The sequence below is a fragment of the Anser anser genome (genome assembly GCF_964211835.1).
Source record: "Anser anser genome assembly, chromosome: 2".
Classification (NCBI taxonomy): domain Eukaryota; kingdom Metazoa; phylum Chordata; class Aves; order Anseriformes; family Anatidae; genus Anser; species Anser anser.
Window position 1 is genome coordinate 106,078,978 of NC_139721.1, and position 10,857 is coordinate 106,089,834.

The following is a 10,857-nucleotide window of genomic DNA, read 5'->3' on the forward strand; positions in this document are numbered from 1 at the left end:
TCTTGTACTGATTTCTTACATGACTCAAAAATCTTGAGAATAATTTTCCTCAGACTTCAGGGAAAAACAGCTTCACCTCAATATGAGATCAAAGGAGGGGAAAATTTCAGACCAAGAATGTTTCTGAGACTGTGAAAGCAGGCAGACTTAGATAAACTGTTTTGCAGCTTCACTGATGGTATTTGTGCTTAAGAAACTCTTATGGTGTATGGTTCAATAGAGAATAACAAATATTGATCAGATTATGTCTACGCTTTCATTTTAGTTCCCCTTTTTTGGGATGAAAGATATGAATACACATTGAAGTGACAGGAACTGTATGAAGCACTCTTTTCTGTAAGTGAGGGTGAATTAAAACACTTCACTTACTCCCTAGTACAGCAGCAAAGAGTTATAGAAACACTCTTATAGTGATGCAGGGAGGCTGGTTTTGTGCAAAACTAAGCAGTCGGCTCAAGTGCCACTAACTAAACTCCCAGTTATGAAACCAAAGTCTTAGCAGCCACACAGTACAGTTAGCTCCGATGCTTTTTGGAATAGCAAGATATATATATATATATATATATATATATTTGCATCTGAATTTATGCAGATGTTTATTTGTGCAGTCCTCAAAATGAGCTTTTCTTTTATTCTTAAATTACGGAAGAAGTTCTTAATTATTTATGGTGTCAAAGTTTGAGAAAAAGGCTATGCAAATAAGGTTGGGATAATGAAACAATAGGGTTGCTGTGCATCAGGGAACTCTGGATGATGGATCAACCATCACAGAGCTCAGAAATGTGTAAATTTGAGAATCTCAGGAGCCTGCTGTTCAAGGTCGGTTGTGTTCAGTGTTTTAACCTGACTCCATAAATAATTTCTTCACTCCCTAGCAATTCTTTTACCTTAGGGGACCCAGTGGGAGAAATACTTTTTGGCATTTTTTCCTACTGTGTTTACCAGCGATAGGATCTGAGGGAATGGCATGAAGCTGTGTTGGGGAGGTTCATGTTGGATATCAGGAAAAGGTTCTTCACTGAGAGTGATCGGGCACTGGAACATGCTCCGTAGGGAAGTAGCACACAAAGCCTGCTGGAGTTCAAGAAGTATTTCAACAATTCTCTCAGATGTATGGTTTGATTTTTGGATTTGAACTTGATGATCCTTGGGGGTCCCTTCCAACTTTGGTTATGGTATGATTCTAGAATTCTACAAGCTCTGGAGCACTCATAGACTATTTTGTCTACTTAAGAAAACAACCTCACACTTGAATGATCAACCCAACTTACTCTTTCATGATAGGCGTAGAATTCAGTGAAAATGTGACTCTATTGAAGTTATGTTGGTAAAATGACACAACATGGTAAGTAACAGTATGAGGAGAGGAGTGCATGTAGCATCAAGACAAGGTGGATTTGCATGGTGGGGTTTTTAGTTGTCTGGTCAGAATGTGAAAAAAACATTTTCCCAGGCCTTCTGTGTTGGCAGTATCTTCATTTAAATGTTCTGTCTGTCAAGGGAAGAAGAAACTTTTAATGTCTTCAAGTATCTCACGGTTTTAAAGACTTCCTCAGGAGGGAGTGTGCTGTGACCCTTGTCTGTGAAACTTTCATGGGTCATTTCCCCTTCACAAGGTTATTTAAAAGAAAATAAAAGAAAAACTCACTTAACCTCTCTTGGGCTATTCTAGAGAAGCAGATTAGAGTCCTTATTTGCCTTGAGGGACTGGTGTTTTACACTCATTCACAGGTGGATAGGCATAAAGTCAGTATGGTGCTGACCTTACGTTTCCTTATTATAGGGAAACTTTATGTTCCATCACATTTTCTTTTGTCTTTTCCTGCCTCTTCAGCTAATGACAGGCAGCCGAGTTGCAATAATGAGTACCCATTACATCAAATACATGCTTCAAGGGTGATCAGATGCTAGTGTCAGACAGGTCTTGGATATGCATACTGCCTTTGGTGGATATCACTGTTCTCAGACTGGGAGAGTGTCTCTCCACTGTAGTTGCAGGTTGGATGGCTTTTTTGGGGGAGTAAATCTGAACTGTGTTGCCTCATTTATTGATGTACCTTTTCTATTAATTACACAGCAGACACATTTCACCGCTAGCTCAGGCAGAGAGGGATTGTCATGTACTTCAGTTGCTCTGGCAACATTATCTGAGAGAAGGGGATGGCTGTGTGACAGGTTCTGGCACAGGACTGCTGTTGGGGTGACACTGTACTCCATGTGATGTTGATTTCTGTTTCTGGCTTTGGACAAATTTCCAGTTCCATCATTATTTTCATAGTTGATGTGAAATGGAGATTGCAGTAGCAGTTCCTCACAAGGCTATAATGAACTTGAAGTGCAGACATTTAGGGGGGAAAACAAGGTTTTCACCTCCTCTTGCTAAAAGCATATTTATCTTTGATCATAAATTATTAAGAGCTATGATTTGGTTGATGAAGAGATTATAAAACTGTGTGACTAGCACTGTATCCCAAGACCCAAAGACTAGGTCTCACAGAAGTTTAGATGAAAATGAGCACAAGGCTTTTGCAAGGCCTGTAGATACATCCTGAATAGCATTCCTTCCTAACTACCCTGGGAACAGGGGGCAGAAGTGAATACAACCAGAGATGGTTTGGGTTTGTTAGGAAAAGCTGTTCTTATCATTTCTGCAGGCAGTAGGCTATAGCACTTCATGAGGAGCATCGTCCTCTGGAACCTTCTTCTGGCCACCATACATCAGGTCATGGTCCCTGTAATGTTGCTTATTATCATGTTTAAACATTTTAAAAAGTTTCTAATGCCATGAATTTATTTTTACTATGGAAACAAATACACTGTTCTTATTCTTCTTCAGTTTTCCTCTCCAGGAGGATCTTGAGTTAGGATTTCCTTCAAGGAGCACATTCATTTATACCACTCTATTAAAACAGTGTGAAGAGAATTTACTTCAAGCAAACAGTTCTGCTTTTGGAATATTTAGTTCATCTACTGTCTGAAGATCAGTGGTTGTAAAAAATACTATTTTATCGATTACACAGTGCTTCATCAAAAACATCATAATTGGACAGGAAAGAGTTGAAGAAAGCATTTGGCATTTCATGTTGAGCCACATGACTTCCATGTAATGCAGATCTAAATATTTGGATGATTGCAAAAAGTCTCTCTCCTAAGTCTGTTGTTGAACTGATATGCTTTATTTAAATTAAGCTATTTATTTAAATACTGCACACTGGCTATATATTTATTTAAATAAAGAAAGCACACTGGTTTCAAGCAAAATAGTAGAAAACCCATCGAGCAACTCTGGAAGTAGATGTAGGCTGTTCAGAAAGTGTCAAGTACAATTTATATGCTGGCAGCAGTGCTTTAAGCACTTTACAAAGGAATGTGAAAGACATTTGTATTTCTGCTCTGAAAAATTCACAATTGAAGTATGAGTTCAGAATAATTGGCACGTTTCTTTGTAGTCACTGGAAAGCTGGGGAACTGAACCAACATGAGACTGAACAGTTGATGCCCTCAGTAACGTTCCCTGTTGATTTGCACTGATGAAATGAAAAAGCTTAAATTGCTTCCTTTCATGCTTTTCTTGCTCTGCAGGAAGAAGACTCTAATGTCCAAAATTGTTAACTGTCTGAAATTACTTTACCAATTCAAAGGCAATAACATAATGCCTCAAACCACGATAAAGTGCAGCACTGAACTGCACATTTAGTTTTAAATATTACATTTCTTTGACTAATGTCTTACACGCAGTTGACACAAGAGAAGAAATATAAAGTATTAAAAAGGTTTCAGGTCGTACCCTAGCCAAAACCAGCTGCATCAGTTAATTGTATCTCTTCTGTCTACATTCCTTTAACAGACCTGGTAAACTGTTAACCTGGATTAAAAAAGAAAAAAAAAAAAAAAAAAGGCTTTCCTTTTGAGTTCAGCCCAGTAAAAATCTTTTCATATGTGCCACATTGGATGCTCACATCCCCTAGTTAGCCCAGTGTTCCTTCCCAAAACCAGATTGCTTTGTAGTGTGTCAGTGATGTGTAGGAGGAGTCACAGAGAGCTGGGATGATATTATACTTTACTGATGCACCAACAATTTGATCTACCCTGCTGTTTACCTTGCACCTGCATGTCCATGTGCTGATACAGGCATGTTTCTTTTGGGGACAATTTTGAATGCCAGTTTGACACTTTTTTTTTTTCTTTTTCCAAGTACTATATTTATTGCAAGCTTCTGTTTATTTCCAGCATCCTTCCTTTGTGTTGGATTCCTGTCATTGCTTGGCTCCATGAACTTCAGTTGCCTCATTTCCTCTGCTGCTTTCACACTATATGGTAATGTTCCTGTGTCCTGTCCTTGTCCACCCTCCCTGTCCTGGTCCTTTTATAAGGAGAAGTGTCAAAAGTACAGTTAGTAACTGAGAACAAAAGGTAACCTTCTGAGTCATATATACTGTAGTGAGGATTATTTAAAGATTGGCAGGTGGGACTTCAGTTTTTGTACCAATAGCATTATTTTTCCTTTTGTACTTTTACAACACCTCCTAGACTTGAAACAATGCAGACATACATGTTAGTTTCCTCTTAAAGGGTGGGCCACCTGAGAAGATGTGGTTCATTTTACTGTAAGTATGTGCTTACATTTCACTGTATAGTAGGTAGAGATACCCAGCTGGACCACTTTTTGAATGATGATGGTGAAACAAGTGAACAAGTTCAATTGCAGTTGCCTTGCAGGGTGGTGAGACCTGGCATGCGCTGTCAGGGAGCAGGAGAGCAGGGCTGGCCCTGGGTGGTGGAGCAGGGGGCTGCAGGTGGTGCAGAGCTGTTGGGAAGGCCCTCGCTCAGGGTCAAGTGAAGTGAAGGCTCTGGGAATATCTTTGACTTGCTTATGTCCTTGCGTAACAGAGCAGAAAAAAAAATACATAGGGAGATGCAAACATTTTGAAATTCTAACATCCTAAAGGGGGAAGTATTCTTCTAATTAGCTTAACCAGGTGGTAAATTAATACATGACATATCTATGTATTTTAAAAGGTTAGGTTTGCTTTTACAGCCTTTTCCTAACACGTGTTCTTACCTGTAACTTCCTGTTGTTTGTTTCTTGTGCTGTAGGGTTTGAATCACATTCATTAAGACTGGGTAGAAGGCTGGACTTTGCTTGCCACTTGCTCATGTGCTTGTCAGGACTGTCAGCACATTATAAGTCCCCTGAACAGCCTCACCAGGTCCCCCTGAACCTTGTGTATTGGTCTGGGGGGTCGCATTCACTGATGTGCACCATAGGTGGTCTGGCCCTAGCACACGTTCTGGCTTGCTGGCAAGCTTTCCTGTATGCATTGTGAACCTAAGTAGTAACTCACCTTGTCTCCCATTCTGCCTCTGGCACTATTTCCTCATTTATGTCCATGCTCCCTGGTTTGTCCTCTGCCATGCTGGGGCTGTTGGTGCAGCACGTTATCCACTCACAGCTCTGCCCACCTGGTTCAGGCTGGGGCGGCAGCATCCCATTGGCAAGGGTATGAACTGCACCATGGGTCACCCCAGCTTGTCCCTCTCACACAGCCCTGCTCCTGATGCTCCCTGATAAATGCCCTGCCAATGCTGTGCATAATCAGCCTGGCAATTGTGAGTGGTCCCTGTGCTTTGCCTGAGAGTTCACATCAGAATGGACAGTCCTCAAGAATTTTTGCTTTCCTGAGTGTGTTTCAGGCTTTTTTTCTTAGAAGAAGTTTATGCTTTGCACATCTATGTATAAATTTAATGCTATAATATCACTGTTACCTCTGTTGAGGGTTTAACATCCTGGTGGGATTAGCTGGAATAAGAACTGGGCTCAGAGAAGTGATTCAACATTTTAAAAAAATAAGCCAGATCTGCAGTATGTGGGAGTATGAAGTAGGCCTAAAAGGACAGTAAGGATAAAGACTTAGATCCTTAAGGATGGGCTGCAGCATGGAGAGGACCAGTCAGATGCCTAAGGTACTTGAGCAAGGTGTATGGTGTGGTTCCTGGGAGCTATATGACCTTATGCTTTCATAGCCCTTTGTGAAGCTAAAACTGGTAAGACTCTTCTCTTTGAGCTGTAGGCAGTGGCATAGCACGTTTTAAGCCAAATCTGTTTCAGTAACTTGGTTATCATGTTTGCTTTCGCTTTTGGTAGATGGGTATGTCAGCATATGCCAGAGTCAGATCCTTAGCGAACTGAGATGATTGAAACTCAATCAGCGGTCTTACATGCTAACTAAGGATCATCCCGTTTTCTCCCAACAGCTGGTGCAGCAAACCTTAGCTTGTAGCTGGAGGTACAGAAACGATAAATTCTTTCATGTTTCTCTTGCTGTCAGGACATGTTTCTGCTCTGGGAGCTCCATGACCATATTCTAACTAAGTGTACTTCTGCCCTTCCTTCCAGCACTGTGCTTGAGCTGGCATTACAAGCCTGTGTACTCTTAACACAATGCAAAATTGGAATAGAGAAATGTATGTTCATCTGCCTTTAGGAAATGCTTACTGTTGATAGTTGGATGAAGGTAGGTATGGAGGTTATACAGAGAAGGTATATTTGACAAAATATATTTGAAGGTTTGTCTTACAGTCCTCTTATCCAAAGATTGTAATTGGGAAACTATTTTTTTTTCTCCCAAGACACCCCATCACCACAGAAAGTTGTGGTAAAGTGAGGGGTGAGATAAAAGTGGATCCAAAGTTACTCCAGATATGAACTGGCTCCTTCTGTCAACCAGGAAGTCCCAGGAGGGCTCAGGTGTAGGATCGTCATAAGCTTTCCCATCAAGTTTCAGGACTGCTCAGCCTCTTTATAATCTGAGGTGTCCTGAACACATACATTTGAAAATTCTCCCATTCAGGGCTTGTAGGGAGCTCTTTGGAAGGCAGACACATGACATTTATCTGAGCTTATCTTTTCCTTCTGTATTTATACAGACTCTAGTGCAGTGAAGTTCTTGAGCTCATAAATGCCCATGACAACAGATAAAGGAATCCTACCCAAGCTGTAGGCAGTATTTTTGTGGTGTAATAGGGTACTTGTTGACATTGTGTCAGAGCATAGGTGAAGTTATTTCCACATTAATTTTTTTAGTAGATTAGATACCCTAAAGTGTCTGTGCATTCCTGCAAGAAAACGTGTAACAGCATAACTTCAGGTTTAAATAAAAGATTGTTGAATTTACTGGCTATGCAACAGGTAACTTTATGTAACATTGAAATAAATACCTGGAAGAACTTTGGTACAGTTCTGTAAGGTTGATTTGCTCAGTATTTAAAATTAGATTTATAAAATAAATGTGAGTAATGAGATTTGATCAGTATGAAAAAATTATATTAATAGAATTTTCAAGTCTCTTCTGCATCTCAAACAACTTACAGGTGCGTGATTGAAGAGCAACAGATGTCATTTCAAACTGTTGTTTTATTTGCTGTTATGAATTGTGTGTCAGATCAGTTCTTACACAGTAATGTGCTGCTATCAATAAAACTTCAGATTCTGGAGAAAGGTAGATGGCTGTTCAGTGGGTAACTTCCAATATTGGTCTGATGTCCAGAAATGTAGATATAAATTATATGATGGTGACTGTCAGGATCCTCTTTAAAAAGAGGTATAGAAGTAAGTGGGATATTGACTTGAGGTTCAACTTGAAGTCATTTATTTTTTATTTTTATTTTTTATTTTTTTGCGAAAAACATGATGGGAAGAAATGTGTTTATGGATCAGACCACAGAAATTTCAAAAATTTCAAAACTGATTGTATCTCAGACACCATATGCGTAGGATTACACTGCTGTAATTGCTGGTGAAAAACTGCACAGTGGTCAGATAAAACAAGAATTACTTCATGTCTATTTTGAAGAAGTATTGGAGCCTCTCAAAAATAGTACTATCTATCTTGTCAGTAACTGCAGCATTCACAAGAAATGTTAAGGCAAGGGAAAATAATATTCTGACATTTCCTTCTTATATACTTATACAAGGTCTTCAAAATTATTATTGCAAAGCGATTAGTGGAACATGCAGTAGGATGTACACACAGCAATCCAAAGGTTGTTTCTGATCTATGAAATAGTTGTGATGTAAAGGCTATAAGCCTCTGAAAAAAAATAGCAATGAATAATAACAGTATATTAGAAAAATAAACATAAAGAAGTATTTATCCATCTCACAGCAAATCAAGTTTCTATACCTGAAACATTATAGACCAGTTTCCCTCTTATGTATCCTAATGGTGAATTTACATATTGCTGTGAATCCCATTCTGACTTTCTTTTTTAATGTAAAAATGGAGTCTGTTTACAGAAGGATAGTATAGATAATAAGAGGCTGCAATATAGGTTTAGGACTTTTTTTTTTTAAATGTACAAGAATTTGAAGTAGATTGCTAATAAAAGCTTGTTATATTTTTTGGTTTTCTTATTTTCTACTACTTTATCATAGTTTGCTTTTTTTTTTTTTCTTATGAAAGGCTCTTCAAACCTATTTTCCTCATCTGTACTTTGCTGGTGCTTTCCTTCACCTCTTTCTCTGGCTTCAAGTTGATGGTCTTGTAGTATGATTCCACTAACACTAGGGGCAATCATACTTTCTATTACAGTATATGGAGAAAATAGAAGGCCATTGCTGTGATCTATTATTGACATGATTTAACATGCAGGCAACTAGTACAGTTAAACTGAACGTCCTTTTTGTTGGTTCAGGTAGGAGTGTATGGGGATGTATTTTGGCAACTGTTTATTTTGGGATTATGGCAACATCTTCTAGCAGCTGTGACCCACTTGTTTTCACATGTGTTATGAGATATGATGACATCAGTTTTCAAGAAATAAACTGAACTTCACCATTCCTAAAAAGGGCTGCCTGAAGGGTCATGTTTTTTGTGAAAATTTTCACAACCAACAAAATGTAGTCTACTGATTAAATCTTTTTTATGAGTTGAATATCTGAGAGCAAAGAAAACAATGAGGCTTGAGCAAAATAGCATGTGCCAGTGTTTATTCTTGTTTTACCCTTATCTGACTCTATGTGGACTCCTTTGGTTTAGTGTAGATGTGAAACATCCTGTGCTACTCTGTTTTGGTCAGATCAGAAAGAGCAAAAAACAAGTTCTTCAGTGACCAGGGGAATCTGTGATGAGACCACAAATCTGTGAGCTTTTATTCTGTACTTGGTTTATCACAGCTTCCCTGCATAACACTGGAGAAGTCACTCAACCTCTTGTTTATAAAACACGGACACATTTTCCCTTACTGGTTTTCTCTCATTGTAAATTGTGTTTCATTTACCTCACCAAGGTCTTGTGAGGATCACTGCAACAATAACTATGAAGGATTTAGATATCAATGGTAGGAAATAATAGAGTAAGAATTGCAGGTGCAGTCTGTGGTCATCAAGGGGACCATGTATGGTAGTGCATCTAGGTTATTTCCTAAAAACAGGTGGGTTTGGCTTCCTCATAGAGTGTGCGCTTTAAATTTGATCTTCAATTTTCTAGACTTGATAAAGCACATTTTCAAGTACAGATTAAAGGAAAAACTATGCAGGGAATCAAGTGTATTTACTAGTATAATAACTAATACCCTTGGGAGAAAAAAAGGCCTTATTTATGAAAGAGATACAGCCATCAGAGTGTATAATAATGTTTCATCTGTGTGTTTAGATGCAAAAAAAAAATCTAATACATGGATTCCTGCTCTTCACGGTTTCAGTACATTCTGGTTCATTGGTAACTAATGCAGAGATTATTGCTTGTCTGGAATAAAAATATATTCCTTGTAAGGACCTAAATTTTTCTCAGATGTATGTATGTAACAATTCAATTTTAACAGTTGAGAGCTTGGCATATTTCAGTGAAGGCAAAGAATCAATATGATTGGGACTGATATTCTGTGACATATATCTTGGTTTATTTTATTGGAGTTACATGGCTGGTTCTGAAAAAGGAGCAGGAGGCAACCATCTGTGTGAAATTACTCATTTCATTTCTGATGTAAGGTTAACACTGTAAATATTTGCCAGCATTTTTTTTTTTTCTGTAGGAGATCAAAAATAATTGAAGCCACATCCCTCTTAGCTATGTTTGTGAAATCCAAAGTGTGGCTGGTGCTGTGCTAACACAGTGGGCTTCTGTTAATTTCATCCATCTGGATGTAGTGCAAATTGCTGATCAGAAGACTCCTTTTGTTGGCATAGTCTGTGTTTCCTTTTGGATGCTCTTCTGACATACCTGGGTTAACATGACATCTGCATGAGATGCTTAGGGTTTTTTAACTTTTTTTTTTTTTCCAAAATGCATGGCTCCTTTGTGTAAAAGGTGGAGACCATGAAATACAAGATTACATTTCCAAATGCACAGGGAACACATTTATGATGAGGATTCATGATGAGGGTAGTGAGGCACTGGAACAGATTGCCCAGAGAAGCTGTGGATGCCCCATCCCTGGAAGTTTTCAAGGCCAGGTTGGATGGGGCTTTGGGCAACCTGATCTAGTGGGAGGTGTCTCTGCCCAGGACAGGGGTAGTGAAACTTTGATCTTTAAGTCCCTTCCAACCCCAAACTATTCTATGATTCTGTGCTTGCTTAATTTTAATAGCAAAGGGATTTTTGGGTACTTTACAGTTTAGAATGTGCAGTTGACCTACATTTCAAGTAGATGTGTTAGCTTCTCCAGCTCTTTCATGTCAGCAGTCTCAAGAAACTAAAAAATGTTGCTGTTCCTAATCCTTTACATTGGAAATTACAGGAAAGAGTGGTATAGACAGACCCATAACAAGTCTGTGTGATTCTCCCATTTAAAGGATAGATAAAAAGCAATTTAAAACATAATGTTCTCTAAGTGTTCATTTTTCCTTTCAAATTTACT